Genomic DNA, 25,500 nt, shown 5'->3' with positions numbered 1-25,500 from the left:
TTGAAACTTTCACATGTAGAGACTTTTCTTAGAGTTAAACGCCAGCTTTTGTGCCAGTTTGGGCATTTAACTCCAGCTTTTATGCCAGTTCTGATGTTTTGACGCCAGAATTTTTATGCTGACTTGGAACACCGGTTTGGGCTATCAAATCTCGGGCAAAGTATGGACTATTATCTATTGCTGGAAAGCCTAGGATGTCTACTTTCCAACGCAATTGAGAGCGCACCAATTGGGCTTCTGTAGCTCCAGAAAATCCACTTCGAGTGTAGGGAGGTCAGAATCCAACAGCATCTGCAGTCCTTTTTCAGCCTCTGAATCAGATTTTTGCTCAGGTCCCTCAATTTCAGCCAGAAAATACCTGAAATCATAGAAAAACACACAAAATAATTATAAAGTCAAGAAATGTGATTTTTATTTAAAAATAAATAAAAATATAATAAAAACTAACTAAAACATACTAAAAACTACCTAAAAACAATGCCAAAAAGCGTATAAATTATCCGCTCATCAACCTGACAGAAATTTTCGAAAAAGAAGAAGACATGGCCGAACCTAATAACAACGGTGGAGATGCAAGGAAGATGCGTGGTGACTTTATTGCACCCTCTTCTGACTTCTGTGGAAGGAGCATCTCAATTCCTGCAATTGGAGCAAACAACTTTGAGCTTAAGCCTCAATTAGTTTCTCTAATGCAGCAGAATTGCAAGTTTCATAGGCTTCCATTTGAAGACTCTCATTAGTTCTTAGCTGAATTCTTGTAAATCTGTGACACTGTTAAGACCAATGGGTTAATCCTGAGGTCTACAGACTTATACTTTTCCCCTTTGCTGTAAGAGACAGAGCTAGGACATGGTTGGACTCACAACCTAAAGAAAGCCTGAACTCTTGGGAAAAGTTGGTCAATGCCTTCTTAGCCAAATTCTTTCCACCTCAAAAATTGAGCAAGCTTAGAGTGGAAGTCCAAACTTTGAGACAGAAGGAAGGTGAATCCCTCTATGAAGCTTGGGAAAGATACAAGTAATTGATCAAAAGGTGTCCTTCTGACATATTTTCTGAATGGAGCATCATATGTATATTATATGATGGTCTGTCTGAATTGTCCAAGATGTCATTGGACCACTCTGCTGGAGGATCTCTTCATCTGAAGAAGACACCTACAGAAGCCCAGGAACTCATTGAAATCGTTGCAAATAACCAGTTCATGTACACTTCTAAAAGAAACCCTATGAATAATGGGACAACTCAGAAGAAAGGAGTTATTGAGATTGATACTCTGAATGCTATATTAACTCAGAATAAAATATTGACTCAGCAAGTCAATATGATTTCTCAGAGTCTGACTGAAATGCAAGCTGCATCAGGTAGTACTAAAGAAGCCTCCCCTGAAGGAGAAGCTTATGACCCTGAGAATCCTGCAATGGAAGAGGTGAATTACATGGGAGAATCCTATGGAAACACCTATAATTCCTCATGGAGGAATCATCCAAATTTCTCATGGAAGGATCAACAGAAGACTAATCAAGGCTTCAATAATAATAATGGTAGGAGAAATAGGTTTGGCAATAGCAAGCTTTTTCCATCATCTTCTGAGCAACAGACAGAGAATTCTAAGCAGAGCCTCTCTGACTTAGCAACCATAGTCTCTGATCTATCTAAGACCACTCTTAGTTTCATGACTGAAACAAGGTCCTCCATCAGAAATTTGGAGGCACAAGTGGGTCAACTGAGTAAAATAGTGGCCAAAACTCCTCCTAGTAGTCTCCCAATAAATACAGAAAGAATCCAAAAAGAGAGTGCAAGGCTATCAATATACCCAACATGGCCGAACCTGGAGAGAGTCAAAAGGCAGTGATTTCCAGTGAGAAAGACCTCAATGGACGTCCACAGGCCACTAAGGAGTTCCCTAATGAGGAACCAAAGGAATCTGAGGCTCATACAGAGACCATAAAGATTCCACTGAACTTACGGTTGCCATTTATGAGCTTTGATGAGTATTCTTCCTATGAAGATGATGAAGATATTATTGAAGAGCAAGTTGCTCAGTATCTAGGAACAATCATGAAGCTGAAGGCCAAGTTATTTGGTAATGAGAGTTGGGAGGATGAGCCTCCATTGCTCATCAATGAACTGAATGCTTTGGTTCAACTGAAATTACCTCAGAAGAAACCAGATCCTGGAAAGTTCTTAATACCTTGCATCAGAGGCACCATGCCCTTTAAAAAGGCTCTGTGTGACCTTGGTTCAAGTATAAACCTCATGCCACTCTTTGAAATGGAGAAACTAGGGATCTTTGAGGTAAAAGCTGCTAAATTCGCACTAGAATTAGCAGACAAATCAAGGAAACATGCTTATAGAGTTGTAGAGGATGTATTAGTAAATGTTGAAGGCCTGTACATCCCTGTTGATTTTATAATCCTAGACACTGGAAGGGATGAGGATGAATCCATTATCCTTGGAAGACCCTTCTTAGCCACAGCAAAAGCTGTGATTGATGTGGACAGAGGAGAGTTGGTCCTTCAATTGAATGAGGACTACCTTGTGTTTAAAGCTCAAGGATCTTCCTCTGTAACCATAGAGAGGAAGCATGAAAAGTATCTCTCAATACAGAGTCAAATAGAGTCCACACACACAACTTTTAAGTTTGGTGTTGGGAGGCCAACATCAAGCTCCGAGTCTCTATGAAGCTCTCTAAGAGCTCACTATCAAGCTATTGATATTAAAGAAGCGCTTTTTGGGAGGCAACCTAATGTTATTTAATTATATTTATTTATTTTCTATTGTTATTTTATGTTTTCTTTAGGTTGATGATCATGTGAAGTCATAAAAACAACTGCAAAATTAAAGCAGAATGAAAAACAGCATCAAAAATAGTACACCTTGGAGGACAGACTTGCTGGCATTTAAACGCCAGTAAGGATAGCAGAATGGGCGTTCAACCCCCAACCTGGCAGCATTCTGGGCGTTAAACGCCAGAATGGGTAGCACTCTGGGCGTTTAACACCAGAAAGGGCTGTCTGGCATCTGGCTGGCATTAAACACCAAAAATGGGCAGTAGACTGGCGTTTAACTCTAGGAAAGGTAGTAGAGCTGGCGTTTAACACCAGAAATGGGCAGCAGACTGGCGTTTAACGCCAGGAAAGGTAGCAGAGCTGGCGTTAAATGCCAGGATTGGCACACAATGGGCGTTTGAACGCCAAAATGGTGTAGGGAGCAGAAATCCTTGGCACCTCAAGATCTGTGGACCCCACAAGATCCCCACCTACCCCACCTCTTCTTCTCTCCTCTTCACACCTTTCCATAACACTCTTCCCCAAATACCCTTGACGAATCCCATCAATAACTCTTCCCCAAATACCCTTCACATATCAAATCCTAACTTCTTACCTATATTCTCTTCACCACTCACATCCATCCATCATAAACCCCACCTACCTCACCATTCGAATTCAAACCATTTCCCTCCCAAACCCACCCATTCATGACCGAATTCCCTCTCTCTCTTACCCTATAAAGACCCCTCTTTACTACCTTCAATATCACATATCATACACACTAGTACCCCCTTGGCCGAAACCAATACTACCCTCCATCTCCTCCATTTCTTCTTCTTCTACTTCTTTCTTTCTTCTTTTGCTCGAGAACGAGTAAACCTTTTAAGTTTGGTGTGGAAAAAGCTCTGCTTTTCTATTTTTCCATAACCACTAATGGCACCTAAGGCCGGAGAAACCTCTAGAAAGAGGAAAGGGAAGGCAATTGCTTCCACATCCGAGTCATGGGAGATGGAGAGATTCATCTCAAAGGTCCATCAAGACCACTTCTATGAAGTTGTGGCCAAGAAAAAGGTGATCCCTGAGGTCCTCTTCAAGCTCAAAAAGAGTGAATATCCGGAGATACGACATGAGATTCAAAGAAGAGGTTGGAAAACTCTCACCAACCCCATTCAACAAGTCAGAATCTTAATGGTTCAAGAGTTCTATGATAATGCATGGATCACTAAGAACCATGACCAAGGTGTGAACCCGAACCCAAAGAATTGGCTCACAATGGTTCGGGGAAATTACTTGGATTTCAGTCCAGATAATGTGAGGCTAGCATTCAACTTGCCAATGATGTAAGGAGATCCTCACCCTTTCACTAGAAGGGTCAACTTTGATCAAAGGTTGGACCAAGTTCTCATGGACATCTGTATGGAAGGAGCTCAATGGAAGAGAGACTCAAGAGGCAGGCCGGTTCAATTAAGAAGGCTTGACCTCAAGCCCGTGGCTAGGGGATGGTTGGAGTTCATCCAATGCTCTATCATTCCTACTAGCAACCGGTCTGAAGTTATGATAGACTGGGCTATCATGATCCATAGCATCATGAATGGAGAGGAAGTAGAAGTACATGAGATCATATCCCTAGAACTCTACAAGGTGTCAGATAAGCCCTCTACTTTGGCAAGGTTAGCCTTCCCTCATCTCATCTGTACCCTATGCAATTCAGCTGGAATTGTCATAGAGGAAGACATCCTCATTAAAGAGGACAAGAGAAGGATGGAGCAAACAAGAGAGCCCACTCATGGACCTCAACAAGAGCATGAGGAAATTTCTCATCAAGAAATCCCTGAGATGCCTCAAGGGATGCACTTTCCTCCACAAAACTATTGGGAGCAAATCAACACCTCCTTAGGAGAATTGAGTTCCAACATGGGGCAACTAAGGATGGTGCACCAAGAGCACTCCATTATCCTCCATGAAATTAGAGAAGACCAAAAGGCCATGAGAGTGGAGCAACAAAGGCAAGGAAGAGACGTAGAGGAGCTCAAGCACTCCATAAGATCTTCAAGAGGAAGAACTAGCCGCCATCACTAAGGTGGACCCGTTCTTTAATTTCCTTGTTCTTTATTTTCTATTTTTCGTTTCCTATGCTTTATGTTTTATCTATATTTGTGTCTTCATTACATGATCATTAGTGTCTAGTGTCTATATCTTAAAGCTATGAATGTCTTATGAATCCATCACCTTTCTTAAATGAAAAATGTTTTTAATTGCAAAAGAACTAGAAATGCATGATTTCAAATTCTATCTTGAAATTAGTTTGATTATTTTGATGTGGTAGCAATACCTTTTGTTTTCTGAATGAATGCTTGAACAATGCATATTTTTTAATTTGTTGTTTATGAATGTTAAAATTGTTGACTCTTGATAGAATAATGAAAAAGGAGAAATGTTGTTGATAATCTTGTTTTGTGAGTCACTATTATGATTGTTTTGTGAGTCTCTATTACTGTGATATACTGCTGTGGAAATTGTTCTTGGCTATTTTAAACATTTTTCAGTCGAAGATGTATGCCATGATTAAGGGGGAGGGAATTGCTAACATTGAGGGGGAGTAATACACGCTTTGGACGGTCATCAAAGGGAAGTGCTCTCAACCCATTTCAATTAATTTTAAATTCTACTATCCTCTTTTATCATGTTTATCATCAAGGGAGAGATTGTTAAGCCTATTTTGATTTTGGGCTAACTTTTGATGACAAACATTATTTGGGTCAAAAGCCCAATTGTGGTTTAATATGTGTTTTGAGTTATGCAGGCCCAAGTGTTCAAGTTCATGTTGCAGCCCAAGCTAGCATAGCTTCAGCTAATTAACATACTACAGATCCAACACCTTAGTCCATAGTGTATCAGCTCCATGTATTTGAATGAGTAATCAAATAAGCCAAGAGAGAGAGCACCGAATGGTACTGGAGGGAAACAAAAATAAGAAAAAGCAAGAAGGTCATTTGGCATCACTCAAGGAAAGCTGTAATACCAAGACAAAACACAAAGACAGCTGGGGACACTCTCACTGCAAGGACATTAGTAAAGCTGAATTCAGATAGTGGGAGAGCAAAACACAAAAATTATAAGAATGCAGAAGCAAGGAGCAGCTCTTCGTATAGCAGAGATAATGGAGCAGAAGGAAAAAGGAATGCATGCCCAGGAAGAAAGCAAAGCAAAGGACCACAGAGGTGGTGAACGGGCTCCTCATCAAGCAGAGGTAGTGGAGCAACATGAAGAAAGACTACATGCCAGCAGTGACAGCTTGATGAGGGAAAATCGATTCCACACAAACTAACCGGCAAGTGTACCAGGTCGCATCAAGTAGTAAAACTCACGAAAGTGAGGTCGATCCCACAGGGATTGATGGATTAAGCAACTTTAGTTTGGTGATTAGTCTAGTTAAGCTAATATTGATGAATTGAGTGAAATTGGATTGATAGAAAATAAATTTGCAAGAAATCTAAAGTGCAGAATGTAAAGAGCTTGAAAAGTAAATGGCAAGAAGCTTAAATAACTGAAACTTAAAGTGCAATAAATTAAGAGAATTGAATCTTAAATTGAAAGGAATGTAAATAACTGAATCTCAAAGTGCATGAAAGTAAAGGTGCAGAAATTTAAAAGGCACGAAAACTTAAATTGCATGAATTGTAAGGGGAATTGGGTGCAGGAAACTAAAACAGAAATGGATAATGTAAATTACAGTGAAATAGGAGAGATCTAAGTTGAAGAGATTCAAGGAAAGTGATTCATCAAGGATTGGAGATATCATAATCCTTCATGAATCAAATGGATCTCAACTCCTTTATCAATCATATGGGTAAATCTATAGCAGATTGAAATTGATTGGATCCCAATTCCTTGATAATCTAATCTCTCTAATCACAATCAATCTTGCCAATTCCTTGATCCAATTGACATGAGAAGAGGTTATGTGCATTTCTCTCATCCATAAGCCACACTAACTCTCAGGATCTCAACTACTCCCGAATAGTGTTGATCAAGAGAGTAGTGAAGGATAGAGCTCTAATTCTAATGTAAGTGATTTCCCTTCTGAGGCTCACACCCACATTCAACTGAATTAAACCCCCTTACAGAATGAGTAATTCTCAATCAAAACAGAAGATATCCTATAGCTACCCAATTTAATTGAAAAGAAGAAGAATTTCATTGATTCACGGAGATTACAATAGAGTTCCTCCCCCTAATAAATTTTGGGGTTTAGTTCATCATTACTCTAATACAGAACAGAAAACATAAAGTGCAGAACATGAAAAACAGAAGGAAAATACAATGAAATTTTAGTGCAGAGTTTCCCAATTTGGGTCCCTCCCTTTCTAGCCTTTCCGATCTGCTAGCTAAAAACTCCATAATGAAATCAAATTCTCTTCTATTTATAGACTCTCCAATTCAGTCTTCAAGTAATTGGATTGGGCTTTTTTGCCTTCGTTGATGCAGGTCATAATGGGTCCATATTGGTACTTCAATGCAGCTTTAGGAGAACGTAGCATTCTCAAATATAGCGCAACGCTCATTCATCGACGCGAAGGCGTCTCCTGCGCGTGCGCGTCCTTGCTCGCTGATAAACCACTATTTTATGGTTTATATTGTGCTCAATTGAGTGATTTTTATCAAGTCTTTGCACACTTATTCATACTAATCGCATGTTTTACATTTTCCTTCCTGATTTTGTGCTATGATTGAAACCATGTTTCTTTGACCTTAACTTTATTAATTTTAATCCTCCCTTTATACCATTCGATGCCGTGATATATGTGTTAAGTGATTTCAGAGATTACAGGGCAGGAATGGCTCAGAGGATGGAAAGGAAGCATGCAAAAGTGGAAGGAATACAAGAAGTTGAAGGAACTGCTAAGTTGTCCAGCCTGACCTCTTCGCACTCAAATGGTCATAACTTGAGCTACAGAGGTCCAAATGAGGCGGTTCCAGTTGTGTTGGAAAGCTAACTTGAGAAGACGACCCGAGGTTTAAATACTTCAGTTATAAATTTTATTGGGTTTTGTTACTTGTGACAACAAAATTTTTGTACGAAAGGATTCTCTGTTGGTTTAGAAACTATACTTATAACGCGATTATTTTTATAAAAATTTCTTTACTAGCAAGAATCTAATCGTCAAAATGGCGCCGTTGCCGGGGAATTGCAAACGTGTGCCTTATTATTGATTATTGTAAATATTTTATTTTGCTTGTTTATTTGCTTTTATTTTTGTTTTTAATTTTTATTAGCTACTATGAGTTCTCACCCCCGTCGCTTTGAGTTTGGTTCTAATGTTGTTGAAAGGAATGGAAGCTATAACAGGAACATGCATCAAGGTCGAAACAATCAAAGATGGAAGGAGCCACAAGGATCTGATCAACCTTTTCGGCAACAACACCTTCCAAGATACCATGGACAATGACCATCCTACAATGCATGCCAAGACAATAGTTATGGTTGACCCTTTCATGACAAACTACCTCCACCAAATTACTATGGTCAGGAGCTATTCCGAGATGCATACCAAGATGATAGATATGGTAGACCCCCTTGTAGTTACCAGCAAGCCCCATCATATGCCAATGAACCACCTCCTCAACATAGCTTTGAACCACCATACTCACAAGCCACCTACAACCATTCACCTCCATTAGACCCTAACCCTTACCCACCCTAATTCCAATCCAATTACCCCCAAGAACCACCACTTCCATATACACCATGTCCATATCCATCGACCCAAGAATCACAGGCTCGCCTCAAGGAAACAGTAGATCAATTTCATGCAACCCTTCATCAACTGGAGCAAGTAATAAATCGATTACCTTCCAGACGTTCGGACACTCAAGGAACCCCATGACTTCATGTGGAGAATCTAATGAAGAACGTAGCATGAAGGAGACACTAGAAGCTCCGGTGGACAATAAGGAGCATGACTTTGCATTGGAACAAGTAGAGGAAGCCGAGATTATCAAAGAAGAAGAACTGGTCGAAGACTTAGGAGATGCAGAATGTCCATGGGAAAGCCCAGTCATAGAGCCCCCTTCTAAGGAGTTTGAATTTGATGTTGAGGAGGGTGTAAAACCTCCAAGGCATATCATGGTTGAAAACTTTGAAAGGGATGATCAAGAGATGGATTCAATCATTGATGAATTCTTATCTACATTTGAATCCTCTCCCATTAGACTTGACATGGAGATTAAAGAAGAAGAAGCACAACCTCCCATGCCCTTGGTGAACAATGAAGAAGAGATCGAATTGGAAGAAAGCTACCAAGAGGAAGAGGTTGATATTGAAGAAGCTTGTAAAAAGGTGGAAGTTGTTAAGGAAGAGCTCAAGGGAATGGAGCTAGAAATCACCTTGCCAATGTTGTTGGAGACCTCTCCCCCAAAGCCATCACCATCCATCCCTTCATTCAAGTGGGTAAATCTTTCATCTCTAAGCTTAATTAGCGCACTTGAATATGCTTTGCTCGAGACGGATGGGCAACTTAGAGCTCTTTGTGGCTATAAGAGCAAGCGGGAGATGGTTAGTAATCGGAATTGTCATGCAAGGTTCAATATGGTTGCATGCTCCAAATTGAAGTATAAGGGTTGGTATAATTCTCAAATGAATGGGTCTAGGAAATTGTTTGGATGTCTCCGTGAGAATTTCGACTGTTCACCACCCACGTGGAAAAATGATGATCAACAAGAAGATGGGTGCAAAAGCAAGGTTTGGAACCCCGGAATTCATTCCAGCAATCAACACTCTTGGGGCCTTGTCACTTGCTTTAACTTGCTTGAAGGCTTTATTCAACTAGTGTGGGATCCCAGAGGCTATTTGAATTGCAAACATTGGTGGAGATTCCTAGATGAGTTCAAGCATAAGCCACCATGACAGGGAGCTCACCAAATGTCCAACTTAAGGACTTTAACTAAAAGTGCTAGGTGGGAGACAACCCACCATGGTATGATCATTCCGTTTCAGTCTTAGTTTTATTTTACTTTATTCTATTTAATTTTTTTTAATGACTCTTCTCATAATATCTGCATATAGTTGCATTAAAAAAATGCACGCGACGCGTAAGCATCGCTGACGCGTCCGCGTCACAGGTGCGTTCTGAAGAAAAGAGAAGTGAACAGAAAGTCACGCGAAAGCGTGGCTGGAGGCGTGCCTTAGGCACAAATATGCCCACGTGACCGCGTCAATGACGCGTCCGCGTAATTTTAAAAAATAAGTGCCTCCCACGCGAACGTGTGGCCCTACAAAATCGACGTAAAGAGGTGTTTGGCAGTAAGTTATGATGGAGCTGGGTTGGACTCGTGCTAGAAGCACAAGCCCTCCCACGTGAACGCGTGCCCCACGCGTCCGCGTCGTTTTTCAAAGTATGGCCATTCACGCGATCGCGTCACCCACGCGCATGCGTCACCATGACTTTTGGCAAAATGCATTTAAAACAGAGAGTTGTGTGTACGCGAGGCTACACTCGTGCCACTAGCACAAATCAAGTCACGCGTCCGCATGCCCCACGCGTTCGCGTCATTTGAGAATATCGCCAACCACACAAACGCATTGATGACAAGTCATCTTAGCCTAGTTTCACTAGTTTTTTTCTTTGTTTTTATTTGGTATTATGCACTTTCTTGCATTCTAAGTAAGTAATTTGGAATGGAAATGCATGGTTTCTTTGAATCAAACAACCACCATTTAATTGATGCTAAATCATAAGGTTTAAGCTACATTTAATTGAGTTTTAATGATTTATAAGCCTTGTGAATGTGGTGATACTTTGATTGGTAGTTTTGATTTCTTGTAGGTGAAGAAAAGAAGAAAAGAAGAAAGCGTGGCTTAAGAAGTGTGGCCCAAGAAGGAAAATAGTGTGGCAAAGGAAATGAGGAAGCGTGGCATAATGAAGGAGGAAAGCCACAGTGCCTCCCCAAGAGCTCAGTGCTCTCCAAAGGAGCACAACAATGAACCAAGGAGGCACGGCTTCAATGCTCTGCTCCCCTTGTGAGCTGAGCACAATTTGAAGCCAAGAAACAAGGAATGGAAAAACAATGCTCAGCTCACCAAGGGAGCATTATCGGGCATTCATCAAAAGAAATTCAAGGAAATTGTTTGCCAAATGCCTTCTCCAAGGGTCGAACCAAGAACCAAAGGGGAGTGGGGGAGCGCTACTTACAAGGAAAATAAGCCAAGAATTGGCCAAAAGCATCCTCCAAGGTTCGAACCAAGCACCTCAAGGAAGAGAGGAGAGAGAAGCGCTACTTCCCTCACAAAGAAAAGAAACCAGCGTGCATTCCTCAAGGTTCGAACCAAGGACCTTCCTTGGAAGCTCCAATGCTCAGCTCACTTGGAGAGCAGAGCACTACTCATGAGCATGCTTGACACGGTCCAGGGAAGGAAAGCGTGCAACAATTGACACGGACCAATGAAGGCAAGGCGCAACATTTGACACGGCCAGGGAGCAAGACATGCACACAAGGCCCCAATGCTCAGCTCACCTTGTGAGCATAGCATTCCCCTGGTGCCTTCCCCAGCCTAGCACGCTACGCAAGACTCCCCACACAAAGCTTCAATGCTCAGCTCCCCACTTGAGCTGAGCATCCTCCTGGGAGCAAATTTTCACATGGACTGAAAATTCAATTAAAAATCCAATTTAATTCATTTCTTCACCAAATCAAAAGCCCATCCAAATTCCAAAATCCAAGAATAGAAAGTGTATAAATAGGAGCTAGTTTGATGTAATTAGGACCTCTAGACTTTACTTTGATTTTTCTTTGAACTTTCATTTTTCATTTTGAGCTTTTACTTTTGAATTTAGATCTTAGAGAATTGGGAAGGGGAATTAATCTCTCTTCTTCCTTGTTCTTGCTTGAGCACCTTTACTTTTCTTGCTTTGGATCTTGGGTGAAGAATTAAAGAACTTCTGTTTCAATCTCACCTTGAGATCTCTTGTTTACTTTCTCTGCATATATGAATTTCAATTTCTGTTTACTTTACTGCTTCATCTTCTACTCTCTCTGCAATTTGCTTTTCTTTACTTCTTTTGCAATTGTTCTTGTTGGATCAAGGAAGGATTTGAGATCAAGACTTGTTATCTAGTCTCTTCCACCCCTGAGATCTTCAACCATCTTTTACATTGCTGCAAATTAAGCACCAATCACTTTCTGTTTTTAAACTCTTCAAGCATTTTCACTTTTCTGTTTGAGACCTACTTCAATTCAATTCATCCTCTACTTTACTGTTTAATGAAATTTACTTGTTCTTGTTTAAATTCTGCAATCTCAGCTCCCAATTCCTTTTATAATTCAAGCAATTTACATTTCTTGCACTTTAAGTTTCAGCCATTTACATTTCTTGCAATCTAAGTTTCTGCAATTTACATTACTTGCACTTTAAGATTCTGCTTATTTACTTTCCTGCTTTTTAATTTACTGCATTTTACCCCTCTCCCTTTACATTTCAAGCAATTTAGTTTCTGCCAATTGCAAACAACTCAACCAATACTTGATTCGCTTGACTAAATCAACAACTAAACTAAAATTGTTCAATCCTTCAATCCCTGTGGGATCGACCTCACTCATGTGAGTTATTATTACTTGATGTGACCCGGTACACTTGCCCGTGAGTTTCGTGTTGGATCGTTTTCCACACATCATGTTTTTGGCACCGTTGCCGGGGATTGATTAGATTGACAATGATTAAGTGAAGTGGAGATTTAGATCTAGCACTTTTTATTTTCTATTTCTTTGACTTTTTAACTAACACACTAACTGTTTGAATTTTTGCTTAAGCTAACTAAAATTTTACACCAGTAATGGGTTTTGTGTGATTCTTTTTGTTTTGATTGTATGTTAGGTACAAGGAGAGTCATACCCACTTTTTGTGAACAAGACGAGAGAACTCTTAGAAGGTTAAGAAGAGCTGAAAGAGGGAAAAACATTGTGGGAGAAGAAGAGTCTGAAGAAGAATTCCAGGAGATGGAAGAATAGTCAAATAATCCACCAAATCCACAAGGAGGAGCAGCCAATAACAACAAAAATCCACCACAGAGGAGAGTTTTGGCTTCCTATACATTTGTAAATCCTAGACATTGTGGGAGTAGCATTCTTACCCCAAATGTTAATGTAAATAACTTTGAACTAAAGCCACAACTCATCACCTTGGTTCAAAATAATTGTTCTTATGGAGGAGGGCCACTTGAAGATCCAAATCAACACTTGTCTACTTTCTTGAGGATTTGTGACACTGTCAAAACGAATAGAGTGCATCCGGAAATCTACAAGCTGCTATTATTTCCATTCTCTCTCAGAGACAAAGCTACTCAATGGTTGGAATCTTTCCCAAGGGACAGCATAGACAACTGGGATGATTTAGTGAGCAAGTTCCTTGCCAAATTTTACCCACCTCAGAGGGTTATTAGATTGAAGACTGAGGTACAAACATTCACACAAATGGATGCTGAACCTTTGTATGAGGCATGGGAACGATACAAGGCTCTAATTAGGAAATGTCCTCCTGAAATGTTCAATGAATGGGAGAGATTGCAAAATTTTTATGAAGGCTTGACACTGAAATCTCAAGAGGCCTTAGATCATTCAGCAGGAGGTTCTGTGCAACTCATGAAAACTGCACAGGAAGCCCAAAATCTCATTGATATGGTTACTAACAACCAATACTTCTTTGCTCACCGAAGGCAATGCCAACCATCACAAAGGAAAGGAGTGATGGAGTTGGAAGGAGTGGACTCAATCCTGGCTCAAAACAAAATAATGCAGCAGCAAATTCAACAACAATTTGAGCAAATGGCCAAGAGGATTGATAGCCTCTAAGTTGCAGCAGTCAACACAAGCCAACCATCAACCACATGGGGGCAAAATGAAGAAACTCAAGAGGAGCAACAGCAAGAACAAGTCCAGTACATGCACAACCAAAATTCTGGGCCAAATAAAGTCTATGGTGATACTTACAACTGATGCCAGGACATTTTGGCTAGTTTCACTGGCCTTTTCTTTACTATTTTTAGGGTAGTTTCATGCATTTCCTTAGAAAATAAGCTAGTTTTGGATAGATATTCACTTACATCTTGATTCAAGCATACATTGTGCACTTTACATGATTTCATGAGGATTTTGCATGAATTTAATGACAAATTGGATATTGTATTTCCCATGACTTGGACTAGAATTTTGATGCACTCTATTGCTTGATTTCAGGACAAAGGAAGCAAGGAAAAACCACGTTAGCAGCCACGTTAATCTAATTAACGTAACTCCTAACGTGGAATGGGAGTAACTTGCAAAGTTAATGAGAAAAGTAATCGCCAATAACGCTCTCGAAGCCAACATTGCCCACGTTAAGAGTCATGTTAACTAAGTTAACGTAAACTCTAACGTGGAGGAAAGAAAATGGAGCCAACATTAGTGACACTTACCTTTGTCACTAACGTTGGACCAAGCTCATAAGTGGCCACGTTAAGAGCCACGTTAACTTAGTTAACGTGGCCTCTAACGTTAAGAAGTAAAGGGGAAGCCAACGTTAGTGACATTCAACTTTGTCACTAACGTTGGCCAAGTCACAATAAGCCACGTTAACTTCCACGTTAACCTAGTTAACGTGGAAGCTAACGTGAAGAAAGTAGGTGATCGACAACGTTAGTGACACCAAACATTGTCACTAACGTTGGGATTAACCAACACAAGCCCCAATAAGCCACGTTAACCTAGTTAACGTGGAAGCTAGCGTGAAGAAGGAAGGTGATCGCCAACGTTAGTGACACCTAACATTGTCACTAACGTTGGAAGGAGCCCACACAAGCCACAATGAGCCACGTTAACTCCCACGTTAACTTAGTTAACGTGGAAGCTAACGTGAGGAGGAGAGATGATGAGCCAACGTTAGTGACATTCACCTTTGTCACTAACGTTGGAGATGGCTAGCACAGCCACGTTAAAGGTCACGTTAACCTAGTTAACGTGGACTCTAAAGTGGGAGCTAGGGGCACATTGGAACGTTAGTGACAAAGGTAAGTGTCACTAACGTTCTCGAAGGTTGGCAAGCCCACGTTAAGGAGCCACGTTAACTAAGTTAACGTGGACTCTAACGTAGGGAAAGAGGAGGCTTCTCAACGTTATTGGGAAAGGTAAGTCCCAATAACGTGTGCGAAGGACAAAGAGGCAACGTTAGTGGCAACGTTTGTGCCACTAACGTTGAGGTTAACGTGGCTCTTACTTGGGTGAGGAACGTTAGTGAAAAAGGTGATTGTCACTAACATTCTCGAACCTATATTTTCACTGAACGTTAACACCACTAACGTCCTGAGCTAAAGTCTCTTCCCACTTCACACTTTCTCTCTGCAAGTAAAGCCAAGCCCAATGAAGAAGATAACTGCTTCAAACTCAAGATCCAAAGGCCCATACCCAAGACTTGAAGAGCCAACTAGAAGATCAGAAGAGTAGTATATATAGGAGTAGCTTTGAATTATTTTGGGGAGTTGGAAATTATAGGGAGCCTCTTGGCATAGAACTACTCTCTGTATTTTACTTTCTCTGCACTTCTAGTTTCATCATGTATTCTCCATCTTTGTTTTCATTTTCCAGAGCTATGAACAACTAAACCCTTTTCATTGGGTTAGGGAGCTCTGTTGTAATTTGATGGATCAATACTAGTTTTCATTATTCTTCTTCTATCTTTTCTCTTGATTTTACTTGAAAGCTTTCGATCTTCATCCAATTGGGTAGTTATCTTGGAAAAGAAGCTATTCAAACTTGGATCTCTTCTGAACCTTGAAAGAGGAATGAAGAGATCATGCTAGAAATGCTTTCTCATGCTGGACCAAATTGGGTTTGGATGGATATGTGACTATAATCCTCTCAACACTTGATTTGGGAAATGCATGTGGTATAATCAGTGACCTTACTTCATCTCTTCTCATGAGCAATTGACCAAGGAATTGGCTATTGATCAAGATTTGAGAGATTGAATTACAAGAAATTGTAATTCGATCACTTAAGATTGCCAAGGAGATCAATGAGTGCATTGATTGAGGAAGAGATGAAAATGAAATTGATTCGGAGAATGCAACATCTCCTGAGCCCAATGAACTCTCCATTTCTGATCTTACCCATTCTCTTTAATTTCTGTCATTTACTTTTATGAGCAATTACCCCATTTCGATTTAAGATTCTGCAATTTACTTTCCGTCATCTACATTCAGCTCTTTATTTCTAGTATTTACTTTTCTGTTATTTACTTTCCCGCCATTTAATTTTCTGCAATTCTCAACTCAAATTCTGATTCACTCAACTAGAATATTCCTCTAATTAAAGTTGCTTGATCAATCAATCCCTGTGGGATTCGACCTCACTCTATTGTGAGTTTTTACTTGATGACAAATTCGGTACACTTACCGAAGGAAATTTGTTATGAGACAAGTTTTCCGCACATCAACAACCCTTCGTGGAAGAACCATCCCAACCTCAGATGGGGAGACAACCACAATCAAACTCAGCAGCAATGGCAAAGAAACTCAAACCAAAACAGTTGGAAAAACACAAACCAAAACAGCCAGCAGAATAATAACCAAAACACATACAGAAAACCACAAAACACCTACCCCAACTCTAACCATCATCCATCCAATAACCAAGCCTCCAACTAAAACACTTACCCTCAACCCTCAACACCCTACAATCAACCAATTTCACAAGACTCTCAGAGGATTTCCAACTTGGAGCTCCTAATGGAAAAATTGATGAAGCACCAGGAAATGACAACAAGGAACCAGGAAGCCTCCATGAAGAATATGGAAAGGCAAATTGGACAACTCTCCAAGCAGATCACCATTGAAAGACCATCAAGCTCACTACCAAGTGACACTATTCCTAATCCAAAAGAGGAGTGCAAGGCAATACAGCTGAGGAGTGGAAAGATCCTGGTGAAAAACGAAGAAGCAACTAAGAAGCCAAATGAAAGTGATAAGAAACAAGCTGAAGAAGAGGCAACCAATGATAAAGAGGTAACAGCAGGCAAGCAGACCTCAGAGAAGCTCAAAGAAAGGGAAGATCAGCCACAAAAATCAAGGAAAGAGAAGGAATCAATGAGGGAGCTAACCAAGGAACAAAGGCAGGGAGTGAACTTCACACCTCCATTGCCATATCCTCAAAGATTCAACAAGGAGACTAAGGACCAACACTTCCTAAAATTTCTTGAAGTCTTCAAGAAGTTGGAGATCAATATTCCCTTAGCTGAAGCACTTGAGCAAATGCCCTTATATGCAAAGTTCTTGAAAGAACTTATCAACAAGAAATGGAGTTGGCAAGTTAATGAAACTATACTGCTCACTGAGGAATGCAGAGAACTAATCTAGAAAGGACTTCCCCTTAAACTCGAAGATCCTGGAAGTTTCTTTCTACCTTGCGCCATTGGTAGTATGACCATCAACAAAGCAATGTGTGACTTAGGAGCTAGTATCAATCTAATGCCTTCCTTTCTAGTAAAAAAGCTGTGCATAAAAGAGGTGAAACCAGTACAAATGTCTCTAGAATTGGTGGACAAGTCAGTGATATGTCCCATGGGTGTGATTGAGAACTTTCTAGTCAAGGTAGATAGATTCATCTTCCCCGCAGATTTTGTGATCTTAGATTCAGATAAGGATGAAGGTAATTCCATTATACTGGGAAGACCGTTCTTGGCCACTGCTAGGGCCATAATAGACGTAGAGAAAGGAGAATTGACCCTCAGAATGCATGATGAAAGTGTCACCCTGAGTGTATTGCCAGAAACACAGTTCAGTGAAGAAAGGAAGGATGGTACGGAAACTGACAAAGAAAATCTGCAATGGAAGGAAGGGATCAACAAGACAAACAACAGCTGCCTTCTAAAGCAAGAGATAGATGATACAGCAGATCAAAAAGAGAAAGAGACTATGCAAAATAATGAAGAAGTTCAAGAAGACATTGGAGTGTTGGCAACTAAGAAGAGAAATCTCAAAGGGAAGCCTATTGCCAAAGAAGAAGGATCAGCAAAAGGAGGAAAGACAAACAAGAACAGAAGCAAAAAGGGATGGAAGAACAAAAGAATTCCAACAGAAGGGCTTTCCAAGGGTGACAAAGTACAGTTGATCTATCAACAACTGGGAGCAAGCCAACAGACTGATGATTACTATATTGTGAGTAAAATACTCTCACTAGAGCATTCTGAAGTAGAGCATCAAGGAACAAAGAAGAAGCTCACAATCAGAGGGGACAAGTTGAGGCACTACAGTCATCAACCACCATAAAAGAGGAGTTCAATGTCAAGCTAATGACAATAAAAGAGCGCTTGTTGGGAGGCAACCCAACCTGAGGTAGTTTTATTTTCATGGCTATTTTAATAAAAAGGTCAATTAGCTTTATCTATATTGCAAGAAGCTAAGTTTGGTGTTGCACACCAAAACAATATAAGGGAGAATGAAGGATTCTAATTTTGGTGTTCCACCAAAATCCCACCATAAAACACATTCTCACCCCCTGCACAAAGCTAGCTTCACGCATTCGGATAAAATAGTTAACTATTCTGCTATTTTCTAAGTCATTCGTTTTATTACTTTTGAAAAAGAAAAAAAAAAGAGATTTTGCATATAGCTAATTTGTTGCATAAGAAGCATTGGCAAGGAACTAAGTTTGGTGTTCGCACACCAAAATAAGTTCAAGAGCCCACAAAGAAGTCTTGCAGATTAGCCGAACATCTAAAGGAGTTGAAAAGCAAGCAAGATTTGAGAAGTATGCAAGAAAATAGCCAACAGATCAGGGAACATCTGCATTATAACTTACAAGGAACAAACAGAAGGAAGAATGAAAAGCTGCAACCCAACAGGTTGTATTTATACTTGATCCTTGTTGTTGTGTAATGATTTACTTCAGAGAGTCCTTTATGTCTGGCTAGAATGATTATTTAGTTGCAAGTGGAAGTACATGTTGAAGAAAGCTATCTGCATAATTTTTGCTTGAAAGCTATCTGCATAATAACTGTCATCATTCATCAACTTGAATACTTTGTTTTGTTTCCCTTGCTGTTTGAATAAAAGAAAGATGTTTGATTTAGAAAAGTAATTGTTGAATGTTGCAAAAGTTAGAATGAAAATTAGTGGTGGTGTGTGTTTGATTTAATTGATAGCTCATAGAAATAAATGCTGCAAAATGACTTGTTACTTGAAGCTTAAGCTAGTTTGTTGCTGTGATCCTTTATTTAAAGAAAGTCCCTTGAAAGTAAACCAAAATAAAAAGAAAAAGAAAGAAGAAAAGCCAAAAGTTGGCAAAGAAACAAACAATAAGGCTAGACACCAATAGCTTGGACCCTGGGACATATGCCTATGGTGTTCTTGTACTAGGATATGCTTGGACAAGTAAGTTCTAAGGAGTATTTTAAAACTTGGCAACTTAGATCAACTGATTTGGGATTGCCAACTGAAAGTCCACAATAAAGAGCAACCTAGCCACAAAACCTTTAGCTATCCAAAGAGATGCTGGGCATCAATGATCCTAGGAAGAAGAAAAGTGAGCCATGTGTCTGTGGTGAAGAAATGTTGAGTGAAATTAAGCCAAATGCCACTGCAACATTTGCCACCAAGCCTTCAATAAGAAACGAGCTCTGTAATGCAAAAGAAAGAAGAAAAAGCTAACATGGGACATAAGCAAAAAGTAAGGTATTGTAGCAGCAACCTTAGTGAACCCTTGAGGAAACATGGTTTGTTTTGACAGCAAGTAATAAATTAGCTACTTTTGATCTGCATAAAACCCCATAAACCAAATTCAACTATCTGCCGAATAAGGACATGCATGCTTCTCTATTTCATTTTATCTTCTCTTATGTTTAATGCTTGCTTGGGGACAAGCAAGTTTTAAGTTTGGTATTGTGATGATAAGTCATCTTAGCCTAGTTTCACTAGTTTTTTTCTTTGTTTTTATTTGGTTTTATGCACTTTTTTGCATTCTAAGTAAGTAATTTGGAAAGGAAATGCATGGTTTCTTTGAATCAAACAACCACCATTTAATTGATGCTAAATCATGAGGTTTAAGCTAAATTTAATTGAGTTTTAATGATTTATAAGCCTTGTGAATGTGGTGATACTTTGATTGGTTGTTTTGATTTCTTATAGGTGAAGAAAAGAAGAAAAGAAGAAAGCGTGGCTTAAGAAGTGTGGCCCAAGAAAGAAAATAGTGTGGCAAAGGAAATGAGGAAGCGTGGCACAATGAAGGAGGGAAGCCATAGTGCTCTCCCCAAGAGCTCAGTGCTCTCCAAAGGAGCACAACAATGAACCAAGGAGGCAAGGCTTCAATGCTCTGCTCCCCTTGTGAGCTGAGCACAATTTGAAGCCAAGAAACAAGGAAAGGAAAAACAATGCTCAGCTCACCAAGGGAGCATTATCGGGCATTCATCAAAAGAAATTCAAGAAAATTGTTTGCCAAATGCCTTCTCCAAAGGTCGAACCAAGAACCAAAGGGGAGTGGGGGAGCGCTACTCACAAGGAAAATAAGCCAAGAATTGGCCAAAAGCATCCTCCAAGGTTCGAACCAAGCACCTCAAGGAAGAGAGGAGAGAGAAGCGCTACTTCCCTCACAAAGAAAAGAAACCAGCGTGCATTCCTCAAGGTTCAAACCAAGGACCTTCCTTGGAAGCTCCAATGCTCAGCTCACTTGGAGAGCAAAGCGCTACTCATGAGCATGCTTGACACGGTCCAGGGAAGGAAAGCGTGCAACAATTGACACGGACCAAGGAAGGCAAGGCGGAACATTTGACACGGCCAGGGAGCAAGACATGCGCACAAGGCCCCAATGCTCAGCTCACCTTGTGAGCAGAGCATTCCCCTGGTGCCTTCCCCAGCCTAGCACGCTACGCAAGACTCCCCACACAAAGCTTCAATGCTCAGCTCCCCACTTGAGCTGAGCATTTTCCTGGGAGCAAATTTTCACATGGGCTGAAAATTCAATTAAAAATACAATTTAATTCATTTCTTCACCAAATCACAAGCCCATCCAAATTCCAAAATCCAAGAATAGAAAGTGTATAAATAGGAGCTAGTTTGATGTAATTAGGACCTTGATGAGCGGATAATTTATACGCTTTTTGGCGTTATTTTTAGTATGTTTTTAGTAGAATCTAGTTACTTTTAGGGATGTTTTCATTAGCTTTTATGTTAAATTCACATTTCTGGACTTTACTATGAGTTTGTGTGTTTTTCTGTGATTTCAGGTATTTTCTGGCTGAAATTGAGGGACTTGAGCAAAAATCAGATTCAGAGGTTGAAGAAGGACTGCTGATGCTGTTGGATTCTGACCTCTCTGCACTCAAAATAGATTTTATGGCGCTACAGAACTCAAAATGGCGCGCTTTCAATTGCATTGGAAAGTAGACATCCAGGGCTTTCCAGCAATATATAATAGTTTATACTTTGCCCAAGTTTAAACGACGCAAACTGGCGTTCAACACAAGCTCTCTGCCCAATTCTGGCGTCCAGCGCCAGAAACAAGTTGCAAAGTGGAGTTCAACGCCCACACTGGCACAAAAGCTGGCGTTCAACTCCAAGAATGACCTCTCCACGTGTAGACTTCAAGCTCAGCCCAAGCACACACCAAGTGGGCCCCGGAAGTGGATTTATGCATCAGTTACTTACTTCTGTAAACACTAGTGATTAGTTTATTATAAATAGAACTTTTTATCATTGTATTCGTAGTCTTGGTTACTCCGGTTCCCCTCTGGGGCCGAGACCAATGAACTCCATTATCACTTATTTATTTTCAATGGTAGAGTTTCTGCACTCCATAGATTAAGGTGTGGAGCTCTGCTATTCCTCAAGGATTAATGCAAAGTACTACTGTTTTCTATTCAATTCAACTTATTCAGTTTCTAAGATATTCATTCGCACTTCAACTTGAATGTGATGAACGTGACAATCATCATCATTCCCTATGAACGCGTGCCTGACAACCACTTCCGTTCTACATTAGATTGAATGAGTATCTCTTAGATCTCTTAATCAGAATCTTCGTGGTATAAGCTAGATTGATGGCGGCATTCATGAGAGTCCGGAAAGTCTAAACCTTGTCCGTGGTATTCCGAGTAGGACTCTGGGATTGAATGACTGTGACGAACTCCAAACTCGCGAGTACTGGGCGTAGTGACAGACGCAAAAGGATAGTAAATTCTATTCCAGTATGATCGAGAACCTCCAAGATGATTAGCCATGCAGTGACAGCGCATCGGACCATTTTCACAGAGAGGAATAGGATGCAACCAACGACAAGGGTGATGCCTCCAGACGATTAGCCGTGTTGTGACAGAGCATTTGGACCATTTTCCCGAGAGGATTGAAAGTAGCCATTGGCACCGGTGACATCCTTACACAAAGCCAGCCATAGAAAGGAGTAAGACTGATTGGATGAAGACCGCAGGAAAGTAGGGGTTCAGAGGAATGAATGCATCTCCATACGCTTATCTGAAATTCTCACCAATGATTTACATAAGTATTTCTATCCTTATTTTAGTATTAATTTCAAAAACTCCATAACTATTTTATATCCGCTTGACTGAGATTTACAAGGTGACCATAGCTTGCTTCATACCAACAATCTCCGTGGGATCGACCCTTTCTCACGTAAGGTTTATTACTTGGACGACCCAGTGCACTTGCTGGTTAGTTATGCGAAGTTGTGAAGATATGTTTAGACCATGGTTCTGTGCATCCGTTTTTGGAGCCATCGCCAGGGAATCAATTTCGAACAATAATTCACAACCTGAGTAACAATTTCACATACCAAGTTTTTGGCGCCGTTGCCGGGGATTGTTCGAGTTTTCGACAAGCTTTTGGTCCGGTAACATCAGTGCCAAGTTTGATCCGGCAACAACACCAAGTTTTTGGCGCCGTTGCCGGGGATTGTTCGAGTTTTCGGCAAGCTTTTGGTCCGGTAACATCAGTGCCAAGTTTGATCCGGCAACAACACCAAGTTTTTGGCGCCGTTGCCGGGGATCGTTCGAGTTTGGACAACTGACGATTTATCTTGTTGCTCAGATTGTGTAACTTTCTTTTCGTTTTCTTTTCAAAAAGTTTTCAAAAAAAATTTTTCAAAAAAATCTTTCAAAAATTTCTCCTTTGTTTTCAAAAAAAAAAAATTTTTTCTTCAGAATTTTTAAGAATGAATTCTAGTGTTTCATAAAGCATGTTGAAGCCTGGCTGGCTGTAAAGCCATGCCTGTAGGGCATGTTAGGCGTGTCATGTCTGAGTTACATACTAAAGCTTGGCTGGCTATTAAGCCATGCCTGACCCTTTGATTGGAGCTTTAGACTAAAGAGCATAAGATTCCTGGATTTCATATTAAAAAAATTTTGGAATCCTTATTTTTCTTTTTCAAAATGATTTTCGAAAAAAATTAAAAGAAAATACAAAAAAATCATAAAATCATAAAAATCAAAAATATTTTTTGTGTTTCTTGTTTGAGTCTTGAGTCATGTTATAAGTTTGGTGTCAATTGCATGTTCATCTTGCATTTTTCGAAAAAAATTCATGCATTCATAGTGTTCTTCATGATCTTCAAGTTGTTCTTGGTAAGTCTTCTTGTTTGATCTTTGCATTTGCATGTTTTGTGTCTTTTCTTGTTTTTCATATGCATTCCTGAATTCTTTATGTCTAAGCATTAAAGAATTCTAAGTTTGGTGTCTTGCATATTTTCTTTGCATTAAAAATTTTTCAAAAATGTGTTCTTGATGTTCATCATGATCTTCATAGTGTTCTTGGTGTTCATCTTGACATTCATAGCATTCTTGCATGCATTCATTGTTTTGATCCATAACTTTCATGCATTGCATCATTTTTCTTGTTTTTCTCTCTCATCATAAAAATTCAAAAATAAAAAAAAATATCTTTCCCTTGTTCTCTCTTAAAATTTCGAAAATTAGATTTGACTTTTTCAAAAATTTTTAAAATCTAGTTGTTTTTATGAGTCAAATCAAATTTTCAATTTAAAAAAAAAATCTTATCTTTTTCAAAATCTTTTTCAAAAATCAAATCTTTTTTCAATTTTTTTAGTTATTTTCGAAAATTTCAAAAATATTTTTCAAAAATCTTTTTCTTAATTTTACATCATATTTTCGAAAATAACATCATCAATTAATGTTTTGATTCAAAAATTTCAAGTTTGTTACTTACTTGTTAAGAAAGATTCAAACTTTAAGTTCTAGAATCATATCTTGTGATTTCTTGTGAATCAAGTCATTAATTGAGATTTTAAAAATCAAATCTTTTTCAAAAACTAATTTCTATCATATCTTTTCAAAAATATCTTCTTATCTTACCTTTTTCAAAAAAGTGATTGCAAAATATCTTTTCTAACCTCCTAACTTCTTATCTTTTCAAAATTTGTTTCAACTAACTAACTAACTTTTTGTTTGTTTCTTACCTTTTTCAAAACTACCTAACTAACTCTCTTTCTCTAATTTTCAAAAAAATCCTCCCTCTTTTTCAAAATTTCTTTTTAATTAGGCTAATTATTTTATTTTTTACTTGAATTTTTGAAAAACTACTAACCTTTTTCAATTTTCAAAAATCACTAACTCTTTTGCAAAAATTATTTTCGAAAATCCTTCTCCCTCATCTCCTTCTATTTATTTATTCATCTACTAACACTTCTCTTCATCTCACATCTCTGCTCCTATCATCACCTTCGTGTTTGGATTCTTCATTCTTCTTCACCCCTATTCCTTTTCTTCTTCTACTAACAATAAGGAACCTCTTTACTGTAACAAAGAGGATTCCTCTTCTTTTCTTTTTCTCTTCTCTTTCTTATGAGCAGGGACAAAGAAAAAGGCATTCTTGTTGAAGCTGATCCAGAACCTGAAAGGACTCTGAAGAGAAAACTAAGAGAAGCTATATTACAACAATCCAGAGACAACCTTATTGAAAATTTCGAACAAGTAAAGGAGATGGCAGCCGAACCCAATAACAATAATGCAAGGAGAATGCTTGGTGACTTTACTGCACCTAATTCCAATATGGAAGAAGCATCTCCATTCCTACCATTGGAGCAAACAATTTTGAGCTGAAACCTCAGCTAGTTTCTCTGATGCAGCAGAACTGCAAATTTCATGGACTTCCATCTGAAGACCCTTTTCAGTTCTTAACTGAATTCTTGCAGATCTGTGATACTGTTAAGACTAATGGAGTAGATCCTGAAGTCTACAGGCTCATGATTTTCCCTTTTGCTGTAAGAGAAAGAGCTAGAATATGGTTGGACTCTCAACCCAAAGACAGCCTGAACTCTTGGGATAAGCTGGTCACGGCTTTCTTAGCCAAGTTCTTTCCTCCTCAAAAGCTGAGCAAGCTTAGAGCTGATGTTCAAACCTTCAGACAGAAAGAAGGTGAATCCCTCTATGAAGCTTGGGAAAGATACAAGTAGCTGACCAAAAAGTGTCCTTCTGACATGCTTTCAGAATGGACCATCCTGGATATATTCTATGATGGTTTATCTGAGCTATCAAAGATGTCATTGGATACTTCTGCAGGTGGATCCATTCACCTAAAGAAAACGCCTGCAGAAGCTCAAGAACTCATTGACATGGTTGCTAATAACCAGTTTATGTACACTTCTGAGAGGAATCCTGTGAGTAATGGGACGCCTATGAAAAAGAGAGTTCTTAAAATTGATACTCTGAATGCCATATTGGCTCAGAATAAAATATTGACTC

The 25,500-nt window shown here is 39.4% G+C and overlaps 2 non-coding genes across 2 annotated transcripts; both read right to left on the bottom strand.

Annotated features, from left to right (window-relative positions):
- Positions 1–943: 943 nt before the first annotated feature.
- Positions 944–1,047, bottom strand: LOC112761123 (small nucleolar RNA R71). The gene has a single exon (XR_003181533.1). It is a non-coding gene; the product is annotated as a small nucleolar RNA R71 (small nucleolar RNA).
- A 24,086-nt stretch (positions 1,048–25,133) lies between these two features.
- On the bottom strand, positions 25,134–25,241 carry LOC112761085 (small nucleolar RNA R71). Its single transcript, XR_003181496.1, has one exon. It is a non-coding gene; the product is annotated as a small nucleolar RNA R71 (small nucleolar RNA).
- Between the last annotated feature and the right edge of the window lie 259 nt (positions 25,242–25,500).

Source organism: Arachis hypogaea, chromosome 16, assembly GCF_003086295.3.
Source record: "Arachis hypogaea cultivar Tifrunner chromosome 16, arahy.Tifrunner.gnm2.J5K5, whole genome shotgun sequence".
Classification (NCBI taxonomy): Eukaryota; Viridiplantae; Streptophyta; class Magnoliopsida; order Fabales; family Fabaceae; genus Arachis; species Arachis hypogaea.
Note: the sequence above shows the minus strand (reverse complement) of the source record. Positions and strands in the feature narration are given on the sequence as shown.